This window comes from Fukomys damarensis, unplaced genomic scaffold (assembly GCF_012274545.1).
Source record: "Fukomys damarensis isolate Sample0158 unplaced genomic scaffold, DMR_v1.0_HiC HiC_scaffold_20, whole genome shotgun sequence".
NCBI lineage: Eukaryota > Metazoa > Chordata > Mammalia > Rodentia > Bathyergidae > Fukomys > Fukomys damarensis.
Window position 1 is genome coordinate 17,600,922 of NW_022900932.1, and position 18,962 is coordinate 17,619,883.

At 39.0% G+C, this 18,962-nt stretch overlaps 1 protein-coding gene across 11 annotated transcripts in view; it reads left to right on the forward strand.

Moving 5' to 3' along the window:
• Window positions 1-18,962, forward strand: part of Usp54 (ubiquitin specific peptidase 54) — a 117,461-nt gene that overhangs the window by 18,438 nt on the left and 80,061 nt on the right. Inside the window, exon 1 of one of the 11 annotated variants that reach the window (XM_033766528.1) lies at window positions 12,366-12,521. The exons of the other annotated variants lie outside the window; for them this stretch is intronic. The gene's annotated coding sequence lies outside the window, so the exon portion shown is untranslated. Of the gene's footprint in view, window positions 1-12,365; window positions 12,522-18,962 lie in introns of those variants that run through there. 11 annotated transcript variants of the gene reach the window in all.

Consider the following 18,962-nt stretch of genomic DNA (forward strand, 5'->3'; position numbering starts at 1 on the left):
TTTTTTTTTTTTTTTTTTTTTTTTTTACATCTTCTGATTGGTACTACAAACAGGACCAGATTCAGATGAAGAACTGAGAATATTACATTCTGATTAGTTCTGTGTATAACGCTCAGGAGCCAAGGAGTCATTTTAGGTCCTGTGTTTTGCACTTGTCTTCTTATTTTAGGAAACATTTCATTCAATTTGACTTTTGACTCATTTTGCTCAGTTAGGTGTGCAGTTTGCCCCAGCCCTAATCTGGCTCCCCCGCTTTTTTTTTGCAGGGGAGGGTTTACTGGGGAACTACATCCCTATCTCTTTTTAATTTTCTTTTCTTTCTTTTAAATTTTGAGACAGGGTCTTGCAAAATTGCTAAGTTGCTCAGATTGGGCTTTAACTTGAGGACCTTTCTGCCTCATTCTCGTAGAGTGCTGGGTTTCCGGGCTTGTACAGCCATTCCTGTTTCATGGTTAAAATATTCTTTTTGTGTTCTAGCTTCTATTCAGGGTGCCTTTTTACATTTATCCTTTATGCATTTACCCACTTATACATTTATATGCATAGTGGTTTTATAAAATTTATGCATTTGTGGGAAATTGTTTTATTAGGTAAACTACAGTATTGATATGTAGTTCCTTGTCTTTTTTTTTTTTTTGTACTTTAGTCTTAACCATCATTTCCAGAGTTACTTTGTATCAGTACTTTTCTCTATTACTTTTTTTAATGAGGTTGTTGCATACATTTGTATCTTTTATGTTTTTAATTAATCAGTTTGTGGTGGGCCAGGAATGCAGCTCAATGGCACCCCGACTGCCTGGCAAGTGCAAGGTCCTGACTTTGATCTTTAGGCCCTTTGCACAAGCTATATCCTCAGTCTTGAACTCCGGACCCTGTGTTTGTGAGTGAGGCGGCAGAACCACCGAGCTAAATTCCTGGCCCTGTTTTTTTTTTTTGTACTGGGGATTGAACTTCGGTCCTTGTGCTTGTGAGGCAGGTGGTGGAACCACTGAGCTAAATCCCCAGCCCCCAGCCCTGTTTTTTGTTTGTGAGACAAGGCCTAGATAAGTTACCCAGGGTGTACTTGAACTAGTGAGCCTCCTAAAGAATACTAGGAAAGCAAATATGTGCCACTGCACCCAGCTTGCTTGCTTGCTTACTTGCTTTTTGGTACCAGGCATTGAACTCAGGGCCTTGCACTTGTGAGACAGGCACAGTGCTACTGAGCTAAATCCCTGGCCCTTTATGTTTTTATCCTGGAAAATTTCAGACTTAACCTAAAAAGAAGCAGCCAAATGTGGTGGTACATCCCTCTAATCCCATCTCTCAGGAAGCGGGAGAATGGCATATTCAAGGCTAGCCTGGACTATAAAGGAAACTTGTCTCTTAAAAAAACTGAAGAATATAATAAAACCTAGGTACCCATAACCATATTTATAAATTAGCATATATGATGAAATTTTACTTCACCTATATTCCCCCTTTCAGTCACATTCTTTCCACCCAACTCATGGTTATTTTGAAGTAAGTTCCAGAAATTGTTAATTTATCTATACATATCCAGACTGGGATTTACTATATTTAACCAGGTTCCTATGGATGGGCATTTAGATTGCGTCCAGTTTTTAATTTTTACAAATAGTACAACTATAAACATTGTGATTTGACTCCACAAGCTTGTATATGGTTATATTCAGGGTAAATTCCTAGATGCTAAATTGCTGAAATAAAGGTATAAGTACTTGAAATTGAGAAATATTATCAAATTTATATTCCTGGCAAGAGTAAATGAGAATTTCCATTTCTTTCTATATTCACCTGTACTAATTTTATCCAGCTTTTAAATATTTGGCAATAAAAGAAATTTAAATGATATTTAGCCTGGGCTGGGGATTTAGCTTAGTGGTGCAGATACCTGCCTCTCAAGTGCAAGGTCCCAAGTTCAATCCCCGGTACCAAAAATAAAAATTATATTTAGGTTCCTTTTGCATTTCTTACCTTTTTCACTAATGATTGTATTTATTTTGAGTGAAGTAGGATATTTTTCCTACCTTGAAGTCATCTATTTTTTCTTTATCAATTGCCTATTTAAATTACTTGCTTATTCAATAAAAAGAGGGCTGGGGATTGGTACTGCAAAAACAAAAACAAAAACAAAAAACAAAACAAAAAACAGGAAAATTTGAGACATATGGCTAATTTCCTATTTCAAATCATTAATATGAGGCTTAGAACGTAACTCAGTGGTAGAGAGCTTACCTAGTATGTGTGAGACCCTGGCTTCACTTCCAAGAACAGGGGGGGGAAAAAGTGAATAAATTACTAATATGGCACTCTGTTTTTTTAAATGTGGTTTTGGAAATTGAACTCAAGGTCTTTACTCTGAGAATATACCTGGCCTTTTAAAATTTTTTTATTGGGCTCAAATTTGGCAGTCTTCCTGCCTTAGCCTCCCACAGTGCTGGGATTATAGGCCACCAAACTTGGCATTTCTCCCTTTTCTCTTGTTCCTCATTCATATCACCACCCCAGGAGATGTGCTTCAGTCTCTTTAATGAAGGTAAATGGCTGCCCATTCATTCTTTTTCCTTCTTACTCCTTTACTCAAAGGTTCTTTAGCTCTGTTATTTTCTGCAACGCTAAATATGGTCAAATTGTTTATCATAAAGATGGTTTTATTTTTATTTACTTATCTATTTTTTTAAACAGATGGTTTTAGTTTGGTTTCTGAATGAGTGCTCTAGGGAAATATGCCCAATCAGCAAGAGGAAGGATTTCTACAGACATGTGGGAGAATGTCTGTGATTGTTTAGTACAGGGTGTGTCTGTCAAGCATTACTTCAGCCTGCCTGTCCAGTGACTCTTTCCACCCAGACACAAAACTATAATTTGAATTTTGTTGCTATACCATTTCAGTGCACTTTTAGCTTTTTTTTTTCTGGTTTATTTTTTTTGAGGCAGGGTCTCACTATGTAGTTGAGACTGACCTGGAACTCACCATGTAGCACAGGCTGGTCTCAAACTTACAGCAATCCTCCTGCCTCAGCCTCCCAAGAGTGCTGGGATTACTTACAGGCATGCGCCACCATGCCCAGCTTCACACTTTCAGTTTTTAAAAAAAATTTTTCCAGGCCAGGCATGGTGGTGCATGCCTATAATTACAGCATTCAGGAGGCTGAGGCAGAAGGATCACTGTGAGTTCCAGACCAGCCTGGGCTATACAGCGAATTCCAGAGTAATCTGAACTACATGGTGAGACCCTGTCTCAAAAAACAAAAACAGAAACAAAAAAAATTTTTTTTTCCTACTGGGGATTGAACCCGGGACCTTATACTTATGAGGCAGGCACAGTGCCACTGAGCTAAATCCCTGGCCATTTTCAGCTTTGTTTCGGGTAGGGCTTATTATTTTTCTCTAGCTCCAGTGCACATCTGTGTAATAATTAATATTGGTATTGACTTTTTTTTTCAATACTGTGGATAAATGATGTTGACTTCATGACTATGAAAACAGTGATTACATTCTGTCCTGATTTTGGGGGGGGCACGAGGGATCTAACTCGACCTTGTGCTTTCAAGGAGGTGGCAGCAGCACTGAGCTAAATCCCTGGCACTCTGTCCTGATTTAATGACAATGTCAAAAGGATAAGAATGAAAGCCAGTCCACTGAAATCCCACCACTCTGGGAGGCTGATGGAGGAGGTTCACAAGTTAGAGCCCAGCCAGTCTGGGTAATTTACTAATTTAATAAGACTCTGTCTCAAAAAAAAAAAGCCTGGGGATTTAGCTTAGTGGTAAGGACCTGGGTTCAATTCCCAATAAGGGAAGACTTAGGGAGTAAGAATGGACTAACATCAATTTTCTTTCTCATGTATTCTTTCAAAACTATTACTAAGGGCCGGGGATTTAGCTCAGTGGTTTTGCTGCTTTCCTTGCAAGAGAGCAAGGTCCTGAGTACCAAAAAAGAATACCAAAAAGAGCAAGGTCTCTGGTAGCCCCCCAAAAAAACAAACAAACAAAAACCCAAAACCCCAAAATCCCCTATTATTAAAATCTCTTTCACACACGTAGAAGTTGTTTGCCAAGCATTTGAAGCCACTCAGGTTTATCAGGAGGCAGCTGCTGTTGTTTATAGGGATTTAATTTAAACAAACATGAAACAAAGAGTGTCCTTATTTTGCAAAATAGGAACTGTGATTTTTAAAAGTAATAGCTTTATTGAGATATGATTCATACACTGAACAGTTCACCAATTCAGAGTAAATTTCAAATTTTTAAAATAATGGGAATTGAATCTAGGACTTTTGGAATGAGCTGTATCCTCAGCGCTTTTTAAATTTTGAGACAGTGAATCACTAAATCACCAGATTACCCAGGCTGAGACTGAATTTATGATACTCCTGCCTCAGCTTCTGAGAGTGCTAGAATTATAAGTGTTTACTCCCACACCTGGGTAATTTGGTGCTTTTAACATATCCACAGCATTAAGCAGCTGCCACCACACTTTTTGAACATTTTTATCACTAGAAGAAATGTACTCATTAGTAGTCATTCCTTCACTTCGTATCCCTTCTCATCCTAGACACACTGCTAGTCCACTTTCTATCCCTATAGATGCTTATTCCCAACATTTTAGATTTTTTTTTGGACTAGGGATCAAACTCAGAATCTTGCACTTGTGATTTAGGCAGCCAAACCACTGTGCTAAATCGGTGATTGATCTCAGGTCCTTGTGCTTACGAGACAGGTGGCAGAATCACTGAGCTAAATCCCCGGCTCCAACATTTTATATACTGGGGATTGAACCCAGGACCTTTGCACTGAGCTATATCCCCAGCCCTTTATTTTATTTTATCTTTTGGATTTTTGAGGCAAGGTCATGCTATGTAGTTCAGGCTGGCCTAGAACTCACTGTGTAGCCTAGGCTGGCCTTGAACTCACAGCAGTCTTCCCTCAACTTCCTGAGTCCTGGGACTACAGGCACGTACTACCATTCCCGGCTAGGTTTTGTTTCTATTAGAATTTGTTTGGGCTGGGTATGTAGCTCAGTGGCATCATGCCTGCCTGGTAAGAGCAAGGTCCTGAGTTCAATCACTGGTACTGAAGAGGAAAAAAAGTTTTTTTGGCTATATTTCTCATGATTAGAGTTTAGAGTGTAGGCTTGCTTCATTCATTCATTCTTTTTTTGAGACAGGGCCTTGAACTCACTATTCACTCTGTAGTCCAGGTTGGCCTCAAACTTGTGGTGATCCTCCTGCCTCAGCTACCTGAGAGCTAGGATTACAGTTGTGCACCATCATGCCTGGCTGGTTATGTGATTCGTAAGGTGCAGTAAAATGCAGGGGGAAGCATAGTATATGCATGTAAATATATTGTTAGTATCTCTACCAAAAATGGATTGAAGTTTGCTGAAGTATGGCAGAAATCTCAGAGGCTCTTGCTACAGAGAAGACAAAAATTATTGTGGAAATAGTATAGCCAAAAATATAAGTTACTGGGCTGGGGATTTAGCTTAGTGGTGTCACTGCCTGCCTCGCAAGCACAAGGTCCTGAGTTTGATCCCTGGTACCAAAAAAAAAAAAAATCTATCTATCTGTATATATAGATATATATGTTATTATGCTGGTAGTTTGCCACTACTGTAGGTTCAATTTGATTCCTTTTCTTTTTTCTTTTGATATAGGGTCTAAATAAATTGCCCAGGCTGGTCTTGAACCTCTGTTGCTGCCTCAGGGATAGCTGGAATTAATAGGCATGTAACTAAACCAGGCTGGTTTGTTTCTTTGTTTGTTTGTTTTTGGTACTGGGGATCAAACTTGGGACCTTGCATTTACTTGCAAGGCAGGTGGTGGAACCACTGAGCTAAATCCCTGGCTCTAGGCTGAGTTTAATTCTTGGGAAGACTTTTTTTTAAATGCCATTAATAATTTATTATTTTTTTTAGCAAAATCTTTATTGGTATATTTTAGACATATCATGATAATGCTCATTGTAGGCAATTTGCATCCCACCTCTTTTTTTCCCATTCCCCTTCCCCTCAAGCCCTCTTTGCTCCCTTTGTATTGTTTCTATTTTATCCTTCTATTTTTCTCCTTTTTTTCCTTGTCCCTTTCTTCATTTTTCCCTTCCTCCTCCCTTATTCCCCTTCCTCTTTGAACATTTTCTTCCCATTTGGGGAAGACTTTTGAAGGAGTAGCTTTTGCCTTTAGGATCTTCTCTCATCATTTTTTTTGAGGTACTGGGGATTGAACTTAGGACTTTGCACTTGCAAGGCAGGCATGGTGCCACTGAGCTAAATCCTTGGCCCATCATATGTATTTATTTTAATGGCAAAGGGATGAATTTGCAGAACTTAAAGTGAATTGCTCTTTGTATTGTTTCTTTTTGTGGGTAGAGAGTTGAGACAGGGTTTTGCTGTGTACTCAGACTGGCCTTGAGCTCATAGCAATCCTCCTGCCTCAGCCTCTAAAGTGTTAGGACTACAGGCATGTAACACCACACCTGGCTTCACATTGCATTGTTTCTGATTTGTCCTCATTCACTTGATAGCCATCCTGGACTTTAGGTACTATCACCTTTTGTCTTTTACTTTTTTTTTTTTTTTTGCATGCCCATAATACGAAATGATTACATTCATTGTGGGGAGTTAGTACCTGTACATAATACATTCTAATTCTACTTCTACTTCTTTTGTTTCTTACTATTCTCCTGCATATTCTCCAGATATTCACAGATTTGGAGAAAGGACTAGAAGAAAGTTGTAGAAATGAATGTGGGGAGAAGCAGCTTGAGGACATTTAGAAAAAGTTACAGGAATTAGGGCAGAGGATTTAGCTCAGTAGTGCCACTGCAGGACCAGAGTTTGATCCTTGCACCCTGTACCAAAAACAAACCAACCAAAAGAATAAGAATGGAGGGCCAGGGATTTAGCTCAGTGGCACTGGGCCTACCTCGCAATTGCAAGGTCCTAACTTCGATGCCTGCTACCAAAAAAAGAGAATAAGAATGGAATAGAGAGTAGGTGATAATGACAAAATTATAGGACCAGGGACCAGAAATGGTCTGAGAAAATTGGAGGGAGGTGTTTCATGTAAAATGCGTCCTCAGTGGCTTTCTCAGGTAGTAACAGATTAAAACTGTGTTGCATGATGAAAATGCAAATGGGATCTTTTTGAACTTACGTGTTCTGGAGTCTATTAAAAAAGCAACAGCAGAAGTCCCAGACAAAAGACCTCACTCTGGGGGTGTCCCAACAGACTGGATTCAGCCATCTGCCACCTTGAGAGTTATATTTGAGAAAGGAAGTCGCGGTGGAACAAGAAGAGCATTTATTTTGTGTGTCCACATTGGGAAGAAACGGGACACCAGCATCCTGAGCCCTTCCTTGGGGTTTTGATAAATAGAGGAAGGACAAACATTGAGGGTGTGAATTATTTAAGCAAGCAGTCTTGGTCAAACTCTGGTCTTGTTGATCATTATTTCAGGTCTGGTTTTGTGATGTTCTGCTGGGACTGGGGGAAATCCTTATTGCTGGGGGGTGGGTGGATTTGGTTCTTTCAGAAGGTGATTATTCCAATTTGAGCGAGCAGTCTTATTTTGTATCATGGAGTGACCTGTTGTTTCTGGGATTTTAAAAATGTTTTAGTGCTGGGTGAGGTTGTACACACCTATAATCTCAGCACTCAGGAGGCTGAGGCAGAAGGATCACCACAAGTTTGAAGCCAGCCAGATCTACACAGTGAGTTGAAGGCCAGTCTGAACTACTCAGGGAGAGCCTGTCTCAAAAAAACAAAAAGAAAACAAAACTTAAGTTGTTCTTCTTTTTGTGTTTTCAGGCTTGAAAGAGGGAAGGTAAATTTAGGGCTAACAACTTTTTTTTTTTTTTTTTTTTTTTTGGCCTGGTATTGAAGATTGAACCCGGGGTCTCCTATTTACTAGGCAAGCATTGTATCACTGAGCTGCATTTTATTTTGTTTGTTTATTTATTTTGAGACAGGGCCTGGCTATGTAGCCCAGGCTAGGCTTCAACTTGTGATCCTCCTGCCTCAGCCTCCCAGAATCCTGGAATTACAAGAATGTGCCACCAGACTGTTTTTTTTTTTTTTTCTTTTTTTTGGGTACCAGAGATCAAGCTCAGCACCTTGCGCTTGCAAGGCAGGCAGTGGAACCACTGAGCTAAGTCCCCAGCCCTGTTTTATTTCACAGAGGGTCTTAGGAAGATGTCCAAACTGGCCTTGAACTGGTAATCTTCTTGCCTCACTCTCATGTAGATGGTATTGCAGGAATTACCCCTGAAACCAGTAAAAAGTCAGTGCTTTTAGCCAAAGCAGCCTCTAAGTTCCTATTACAAGGCTACCAATATAATTTTTTTTACTGGTACTCAATATATGGTAGGTTTCCTCTCTCTATTTTCCTCTTTTTCTTAGCTCTCTTTATTATGCCTTAAATTTATAGGTTTAATGTTTAAAAACCAATGAGAGATTCATCTTTTTTTACTGGTTTCTGTGAGACAAACATTTAGGTGATCCTGTGATACACTTGAGAGTTATGTCACATTCTTCCTGCTCTCTAGGAATTTTCATTGTAGTTGAAGACATTTTTTTTTGGATACCAGAGATCGAACTCGGGCCCTTGCACTTGCAAGGCAGGCGGTGGCACCATTGAGCTAAATCCTGTGCCCAAAGACATTTGGTTTTAAAGTTATGGGGGTCTCACTGTGGTACCCAGGCTGGCCTCAAGTGATCTTCCTGCTTCAGCCTCTTAGGTAGTCACTAGTTGAAGACATTTTTTTAAGCGCTTGTTTTAGAGATATGTTGGTTAATACTCAAAATGACATAATGCTATTTTGGTCCATTTTAGGAACAGTAGAAGATATAATGAATGAATTTAAATAATTTGAATAAATGAATTTAAACTAGAGTGAAAATAGTTATATGGTTTTGACTGTTTTCCAGTGATTTATGCAGTATTTTTTCTTTGTTTTTTTCCTCATTGAGTTTATTGGTACATTTTAGGTATACAGTACAGTTACATTCATTATTGGGATCTTGTACCTTTACATGACAGGTCTTGGTTATACAGTATTTTTTGTTACAATGTAGAACCAAGGGCTAGTATATTTTCTTTTGGTTTCTTTGTTATTAGATTATGTCCATTCCTAAATTTCATTTTCCAGAGCCCCAGTTTAAAAACTGTTACAGTTTTTCTGCCTGTGAGTGTAGAACTCAGAGATTAAATATTGATGTTCTAAGAGCTTCCACTTGGTATGAAGCAGTCTCTTAGGTAGGCCTGGTGTTGCATGTTGTAATCCCACCTCCTCAGGAAGCTGGGATAGCAGGATCACAAGTCTGAAACTAGCCTGGGCAATTTAGCAAGACTGTCTCAAAATAAAATATAAAAGATCTGGGGTTGTAGCTAAGTGCAGAACATTTACCTAGCATGAGCAAAGCTTGGGGTTCAATCTCCAGTCTCACTGCCCCCACCCTGCAACAGTCTTTTCTCGGCCCCTTCTCACTCTTGAACCTCCATAGTTTATTTAAAAGTCCCCAGATTTCCTTACTATAACTCTTCACTACTGTAATTGAGAGCCTTTTATTTTCTAATTTGCTTCTGTAAGGTCCGACTCGACGCACCTTCCCCCAATGACCAGCCGAGACCGTACGGATGCAAGATGCAGAGGTTTTATTGCGTGGGCCACGGGCGTCTCTAATGTCCGAAGACAAGAGAAGCGCCCCGCCAAGGATGATCTTGCTTATATATAGTTTGAAGAGCGGGAAAGCGGGCTTTACAGAAGCAGATTTGCGGATTGGTTAATTCATATGAGGCTATTTGCGGATTGGTTAATTCATACGATAGAGGCAACTGCTCAGGGGCTGAGGTACTTCTTATAAGGTTTGTCTAAACAAAGAGTCAGGGAATTCACAGAACAAGACTGCAAACACATTGCTTATCTTATGCAGGAAATGTTCTAGGGTCACCTTTTGTCAAACCATTTGCCCCTGGGCGGGCTGTTAACCAAGGTAGCAATTAGCATATGAAGAAGCACAGTCTGGTCTATTAGCATGGAGTCACTTTAGCCTATTCAAGTCTTACACTTCTATTCTGGAGTCACTCAATATTTGCATCTATGACATTATTAGCATCTCAGGCATAGTAAAACAACGAAAAATGGTTTTGGTGCCTTAGTTTTTCTTTTTCTTTTTTTGAGACAGGGTGTCACTCTGTAGTTGAGACTGACCTGGAACTCACTATGTAGCCCAGGCTTGTCTCGAACTCACAGTGATCCTCCTGCCTCAGCCTCCAGAGTGCTGGGATTACTGGCGTGCGCCACCATGCCCAGCAGTGCCTTAGTTTTTCTTAAGTCCTGTGTTACTTTTGCTAAACAAGATTATAGAAGCGCATTGTGTTGAATTGAGTTCCCATACTAATCTGCAGCAGACCATACCAATCCAAAATGGAGTCCCTCATGCTAAATGCTGTAGAATCCAGTGAAATTTTAAGAAAAGAGACCATTGTTTTTGAAAACAGGAAATTGCAGTCTGTGTGAGTCAGTGTAGTTAAAGGTCTTTTTAACCTTTATAAAAAGGTAACCCTAAATAACCTTGTTACGAAGCAGCTAAGAGTTCTTTTGCTCAATTTAGCCTGCTGCCAGGTGTTGACACCACGGAAGAAAAAAAATATAAAATACCTCTCGGGGAGCACCAGCTCCTTCTTGTCCTGTCTCAACCTATGGTAACCAATCTTTCTTTTCTTTTTTTTTTTTTTGGTATGGGGTGTCGTATTCTGGACCTTGTGCTTGCGAAGCTGGTGGTAGCACCACTGAGCTAAATCCCATGTCCAACCAATCATTTTTTTCATATTTTCTGTTTCTTTGTTTTCACTTTAAAAAACTCACTCTTTTACAATTGGCCACCTGGAACCGATGTTCATTTTGTGATAGAACCCAGGGCCTTGCATGTGGTAAGTAAGTGCTCTACCATAAGTTACATACAACCCCAGCTCTCTTATTTCTATTTTGTAGAATGGAGGCTATCCAGATTCATAAATCAGAGATAAAATACAATTAGATCTATAAGTAAACCTGTTATAATTTGATCTGTTGACATTCTTTTTTGACTTTTTTTTTTCTTTTTTTTGGTACTGGGGACCAAACTTGGGTCCTTATGTTTGTGAGGCAGGCGCTGAACCACTGAGCTAAACCTCTGGCGGTCTTTTTTGACTTTTGAGAGAAGTGAAACATTCCTTCATTAAACCGAACATTCTGTTGTACCCTATCCTGCTTACTAGTGGATCTAACCAAAAAGGACTTTCAGCCTTGGCTCTTCTATTTTCTTCTTCACTTGAGAATTTTACTTGATAATTTTGTTCAAGTCTTAGATTCAAGTTCTTTCCTGCCGATAATATTTATATTTTTTCAGTGGCCTTTTATATATTGTGGTCAAAGGTGGGCAAATGAATGATGGTGTTACATATTTCCTCTAAAGTACTTGAAAAATATAACTTAATTGCTTTTGTTGAAACACAGCTTTACAAAGTGCTATTGTATCTAAGTTATCCAACTAGAATTTCTGTACATTTAAATAAAAACCATGTAGGGCCAGGGATTTAGCTCAGTGGTTCTACCTGCCTGGCAAGTGAAAGGTCCTGAGTTCGATCTCTGGTACCAAAAATAAAAATCATGTATGTGACTTTCCCTCATGACTTAGAAATTAGGCCTCTAAAATTTTTTCCTATGGGCAATTTGATACTCACATAGCACAAACTTTTAGTTTTCTTTCTGCCTTTCCTGTTCTAGTATTCTAGTTTTATTTTTGCAATGAATATATTTCTCTTGAGATTCTTTTTTTTTTTTTTTTTGAGACAGGGTTTTGCTCTATAGTTCAGATTGGGCTTGAACTCACAATCCTCCTTCCTCAGCCTCCTGAGGAGTTGGGATTAAAGGTGTGCTCCATCATACACCCTGGTTTAGTGTAGCCTATTTTAATGTTTAAGACAGTTTTGCATATTAAAATGATTTAAGTTCATGTAGTCTTTAGAATTCTGAAACAGAATGAAACCATAACATTATTTTGTTAATCTCTAAAGCACTACAGAAGACACTTAGCACTCCTTTTGACTGTAGTGGAAAGTATTTTTAAGCGCTCGTCCTTTGGAAGCAGCTGTCACCCTGCAAACTTTGTTTGGTGACCTTTGTGATCAGGAATGTCCTTGGAGGAAACAGCCTCATAATTGTTTTTCTTAAGCCTTTAGTAAAGTCTGATGTGTCCTTTCAAGTTAGTTTTGGTTAATTTCTTCAGCTTACTTTGTTTGCATTTAATTGGAAGCTCCACCTTTTTAGCTTTATGATGATTTGTGCTGAGTTCCTTGGCAAAAAGAATTGTCTTCTCCCTGATACCCAGTTCCCTGGGAAGCCTTTGTGGTTTAGATTAACAACTTCCCATTGTTGCTTGTTGCAGTTGTCTCCTCCCTCAATACGTATCTTTTGCTCCACAATTACCCTTGCAATTGCTTGAAGTCTTTTGCTGGTGTTGATTGTGCTGTCTGGTAAGTATCGGTAGCATAGCGTTAAAACTGGGTAGATGATTATCAATCAGTGTAAGTGTTTCTTTTAATAGCAATAATTTACATTTTGAATTTGAGATTTTAGGAGTCTAATTTCCAGGAGAAAAAACAGCTTTTATGATAAGCGTTGTGTCTGCTTTTTCCTCCTCTTTCAGTTGTGAAATTTTGGAATTTTGTTTTTTCCATTTAAAAAAATCCTCGTAGATTTTCTTGAACTTGTTAGAATTAAAGGCAAATGTTGTGAGTTTAGTATTTTAAATTTCCTTGAAACCTTTAAGACTGTGACAAGGCTATATTTCTTTATACTTATTTTTCAGTATAATATACTGGTTAAAGAAACAATAGCCTATTTTGTGGCTAATTTGGGAAGTAGCATTTACTCTACAGTATCAGAGTTATTCTTTTATACTGTCACCAGAATGCTGTTGGCAAAATTCATTAAGATTTTTGGCAATATGTTGTCAATTCTGGGAAGTGGCTTCTGAGTATTTCAGGGTAACAGATGTTTCTGGGAATTATATTTGGGAAATAAGTTGTATTCATTAGTACTAGCTCCCTTGAGGTGTGAAGTCTATAGTCCTCTTGAAAGTAAAAAAATTTTTTTTTTAAGACAGGGTCTTGCTGTGTAGAATGTTGCATAATGGGCTTTCTATTTCTTTGAGTTGTATGCTTTGATCTTCAACTAAGAAACTGTCTTTGTGTATTTGATATTTTGGTATTTCAAGCAGTTAGAGAGATGAGCCTTAGGTGCTCTAGAAACATTATTAACAATATAAGGGAAAATTTGTCTTTGGATTTTATTGCTGTTCTGATAGTCACTTATTTACATGGAGTTTGCCACTTGTGTGGTAATAATTTCCTGAGCTTCTACTGTGAAGTAAGGGCTGGGTCCTACGGCACGTCCTCTGCCAGATAGGTAGTATTGTCCACCTGGGAAACAGTCATACACAGGGAGAAAGAACTTCGTGTTTTCCTTCTTTTCTGGAATGTGAGGATAATTATTATTACTTAGCTGTTAGTTATAAGAACTAAAAAACATACCATGTGTCCAGCAATGTTCACTAATTGGTAGCTACTGTTATTAAGACTTTATAGCTGAAAGAGCAAGAGAAGCTCAGTAATGTGCTTAAGGTCACTTAGTTTTGAGTGGTAGAGCTAGGATTTGAATTGGCTCAAAATTAAGAGTTTAGCTGGGTGGTGGTGCTTTTCTGTAATCTCAACCTTGGGAGGTTGGTAGATTTCCCTGGATCACTGATCATCTCTCCACCCGCTGCCTTCATTGCTCCCACTGTGGGGACACTACCCACCCCATGCTTTTCTGGTGTCCTCTCAGTCTGGTGTCACCTTCCCAGTCATGTGCTTGCTCTCTCACACTGGGGTTGCTTGTGCCATTCAGTACCAGTGTTCTCTCAACAGAAATGAGTCAAGCTGGTGCTGTCATTGGCTTCCTTTCCTATTTTCCTCTTGTTGATAGTCATTATTATTTGTGCTGAATTAATTTGAGTATTGGTGTGTTTATAACAATTTTAAAATGATGCATAGTTGCAATCAAATATTTAAATTAAAAAAGCATTCCTTTAGTGATTTAAAAAATTATGAAAAGAAAATCTAGTACTAAGTTATTGAACCAGGGGGCTTTATAGGGCAGAGTTATATAACTCATGGATATCATTTTGCTCTCCATGGGCCTAATAAATTTCTGTTTAAACTCTTCCTTTAACTTGTTACTCCTACTTTGCTACTATTGGTAGTATGGATAAGCAGAAATATTGTGTTATCCTACTCACCTTAAGTATGGTGTCTTTCTTTTTGTGTTTTGTTAGTAGAGTATCTTTAATATATCTTTTAGAAACAAGGTATGATTTAAGTGTGATATGATTTAGGCAGGAGGTTCAGGGAAGAGCTAGAGGGCTGATTAGTCATACCTTTAATTTATCTCAATTGAAAAAAAAATGAGGTTTGTTTCGCAATTCTTTCTTCCTTCCTTTTTTAAAAATTTTTTTTTTTCACTTTTTTTTGAGATGGGGATCTCACCAGGTCGGCCAGGCTGCCCTCCAACTCCCAGTGACCTTGTCTCAGCCTCCCAAGTGCTGAGATGACCGACATGTGCCACCATTCCCTGCTGCTTTCTTTCTTTCTCTCTTTCTGGGGATTGAACCCAGGGCCTTCATACTGAGCTACATCTACAGCTCATTTTTTATTTTTCATGTTGAGACAGTGTCTTGCTAAGTTACCCAGGCTAGGTTTTAATTTGTGATCCTTCTGCTTCAGCCTCCCAGAGTGTAGACATACATGACTGGTGTGCTCCATCAGGACCAGCTTCATTTATTCTTTTAAAAAGTACTGTATTATGGTGTCTGTTGAATGTTAGGCAGTGTAACTTTTTACACTGTATGTTAATAATTGTCCGATATACTGGTAAGTACTGATAAATGAAGTTCCTGGGAGGCTCACCTGATGGGAAGTGGTATTTTAAAAGATAATGCCTTTTTTTTGGTACCTGAGATTGATACAAAGATAATCCTTTAGAAAAGAATATTCCTTCCTGATAAGGTGTGACTACAGATGTCATTATCTCCACCACTGCCATTTTCACACTGAGTAGAAGGGATTGCTAGTATTAGAGAGGACTGGGGAGATAGTAGAAAAAAGGGGAACACTCCTTACTTAGCAAAATGATGGGCATGTACACAAAACAAATCTTTTTGAGTGTTTTAAGAAGAGTGTGGCAGTTGAGTTTATAATTTTGCATGGAAAAAGATTATTGAAGGCCATAAAAATTGAGGAGTTCAGATTGTATTTTGTCACTGGAGGTTTCTGAGCTAAATGTGATTGATTAGTTTGCTTTTGGCCCTATTGAATAGAATTAGAGGGGAATGAAGAGTAAAGAAATTAGGACAATAGTTTAGGTGGATTTTAGTGAGAATACCTTATTTTTTAAGCTGGGCATGGTGGTGCACGCCTGTAATCCCAGCACTCAGGAGGCTGAGGCAGGAGGATCACTGTGAGTTTGAGACCAGCCTGAGCTACATAGTGAGTTCCAGGTCAGTCTCAACTACATAGTGAGACCCTGTCTCAAAAAACCAAAAAAACAAAACAAAACAAATAATTTATTTTTGGGCTACATTTTCTATGTTTTTGTTGTTGTGTGACGATCCTCCTGCCTCAGCCTCCTGAGTCCTGGGAATACAGACACCTGGCTATTTCACTAATTCTTGTTCCCAAGTTGTGCAATTTACTTTGTCTCCATACAGATATAGTTCTAAAGTTATGTAATGTGGTTGGCCCTGCAAAAGCTGCAGTTTTAACCACTGTTCTTTCTACCACTGTGTTGCCTCCCACAGAGATTGGAAAATTATCTGTTGTCTGTACAGCTATGGATCTTTATGGGGGGGGCAGGTAGCCTGTACCTCTCACTACTTAATACAGTTTGTCAGTCATAACAAAATGAAACATATCTTCTTGTTTCTGTATTTTCCTTTCAATGGGTTTGGACAAATTAGTAATAAGTGACAATTTTCTAAGTTCTTGTAATATAAAAAATAAGACTTTCTGTCCTTTACCAGCGTACAGTTCTTCCTGTTGTACATGATGTAATAACTTGAAGTTATCAAAGTCTTACCCTTAAAAAACTGTTTTGTGTTAAGTAAACTCCTCAGTGGAGGATTTAAGGTAACTAGCCCATAAGTCAACAAATAGACTGGCCTTTTTTTTTTTTGGTACCAGGGATCGAACTTGGGTCCTTGAGCTTGCAAGGCAGGCAGCGGAACCGCTGAGCTAAATCCCAGCCCTAGATTGGCCTTATTTATTTATTTATTTATTTCGGTACCAGGGATCAAGCTTGGGTCCTTGTGCTTGCAAGGCAGACGGTGGAACCACTGAGCTAAATCCCAGCCCTAGATTGGCCTTTTTAATAGTTGTAGATGCTTATATCTCTATTTTCAAGCTTGGATCACAAGCTTTTTTTTTTTTTTTATCTGTAGAAAGATTTATTTTAAGGAAATGGACCCACAAGCAAATATTGATTCCACTGGTTGTCTCCATTAGAAAAAGTTGTCAGCAGCCTCTCAAGCCATACATATATAGAAATTAAACAGGTCTTTTTAGGGTGAAAATTTATCAGGGTGTTGGAATTGGTTGTTCTAGGTACTTATCCCTGTCATTAAAAATTGCTCTTTCAGTGAAACTCAGTGACTCAATATCTATTCAACCTCTGTAGAATTTTAAAAAAATGCCTTTTAAGGAATTCATCCTGTTGTCCATGTATTCAAATATCTGTAAGTATTGTAATCTAAGCTCCACATGCGTTGAGCACAGAAGAGAATGCAATAAATTGGAAAGCTGAGTGGTGTTGATATAGGGGAAATAATATAACTCCTAGCTGGCTAGATGTGAGATATGCTCAGTTTGTGCTTCCCAAAATAAAAAAATGAATTTTAAGGAACAACAGAAGTTAAGAGTAGGAAACTTTACTAGAGGTAGCTCCTGAGAGACAGGAGGGGACCTGAAAGTGGGTTGCCAATGAACTCAATGCTCAAAGTTTTATAGAACAAAATCATGAGGTGGGTACAACATAGTTAAAATTATGATCAACCAATAAAACTACAAGTATAGCCACTTAGGTAATACTGATCCAGTGGGGAAACTGTATAGCAAATATGTATGGAAAGAACAAGGACCTTTTTAGGAAGAGATGAATCAGGAGGTCCTGATCACCCACGTGGGTGACTGATGTCTATCTAGACTTTATTGGACCAGGTGATACCAATTATAGTATAATCTTTAATTTATTACTTATCATTTGGAGAGACACGTAGGCTTGTTCATTCTGTCTTTGTCTTGAGGTCTGGTCTTCAACACATGCACCTCCAGGCACAGTTATAGTGTGTTCTCATCCTCTGCACTGACTCCTTGGAAGGCCTAGCCTTTTCTGACTGCCTAGAATATTTCTACCTAACTTAGCTGTCTATAATAGTGAGTACATTCCGGGGCATACTTGTAATTTTAGCTGCTTGGGAGGCTGAGGCAGGAAGATCGTAGGTTCTAACCTGGCCTGGACAACTTTGTGAGATCCTATCTCAAAATAAAAAGGGTTGGGGAATGTAGCTAAGTGGTAAACTGCCACTGGGTGTTCAGTCTCCAGCACTGTGAGAAGAAAGGAAGGACGGGAGGGAGGAAGGGAGGAAGGGATAAGTTACAGAGAAGGCCTGAGAGGGTCTTTTAGATGAGGGGGTTTCCCCTAACCCACCCCCCTTTTCCCTTCTTCCTCATCCCTCTCCCTCTTTCTCCTCATCTCCTCTCTTTTCCTGTTCCTCTCCTCTTTTCTCTCTCCCCCACCCCCTCCCTCTCTCCTCCCCTCTCCCTGTCTTCTCCCCTCACCACTCTGTTTAGAAACAGGGTCTCCCTGTGTTACCCTGGCTGGTGTTGAAGTTCCACCCTCAAGGGATCCTGCCTCAGCTTTCTCAGTAGGTGGGACTATAGGCATGGCATGCTTGGTGGTAAGGCTTTTCCTTGTAGGACAGTTACAATTTGCAACCAGAAGAAATAGTGAAGAAAAGCATTCAAGGTAGAGGCAAAAAACAAAAAACAACCAGAGGCAATATTAGGGTTAAAGCAGTGAGAAAGCTGAGTACAGAGTAGAGTGATTACAGTATATGGAAAGGAGTCCTGTTTACCTGGAACAGAGGGTGAGTGAGAGTACATAATAGGACCAGAGGTGGTAAGAATATGAATTTTAGCAGCAATAGCACAAACAAAATGAAAGGAAGTAGAAATCCAATGAAATAGCTGGTCAGGGAGTAGATGAGTAGATGAAGCTGGAGATGGTGGGACATGTGGGGCAGTGGTCCAGAGGTGCTGAGGCTCTGAACCTTAGTAGCAACAGTGGAAACAGAATAAAAGGAAATAGAAATCCAAATCTGGGCCCTGTTTCTATATAGGAAAGTGTTACCAATTATTAATCAGCTTTTGTATTATAGGATATTAAATTTTTGACTTCTGGTCTAGAGGTCTTTTCACTATCATTTTAAGGAAAATGAATTTAAATCTTTATTTTAAGGGGGTTACAGATTATAGATAATATATCAATGAATTATAAATAATTGAGAAAGAAAAAATGAATAACTATCACTTTGGTTTAAAGACTTCGTTGTTGTTCTGGGGATCACACTTGGGACCTTTTTCTTGTGACGCAGGAGGCAGAACCACTGAGCTAAATCCCTGGCCCCCTAAAGACATTTTATAATAGTTTTTTTTTTGGTACCGGGGATCGAACTTGGGTCCTTGCGCTTATGAGCCAGGTGGCAGAACCACTGAGCTAAATCCCTGGCCCCAAGACATTTTTTTAATGTCACCAGTTTGCCTATCATTTTCTTTTTTTCTGTTCCAATATCCTGTCTAGGATTACACATTGCAGGTTTTTTT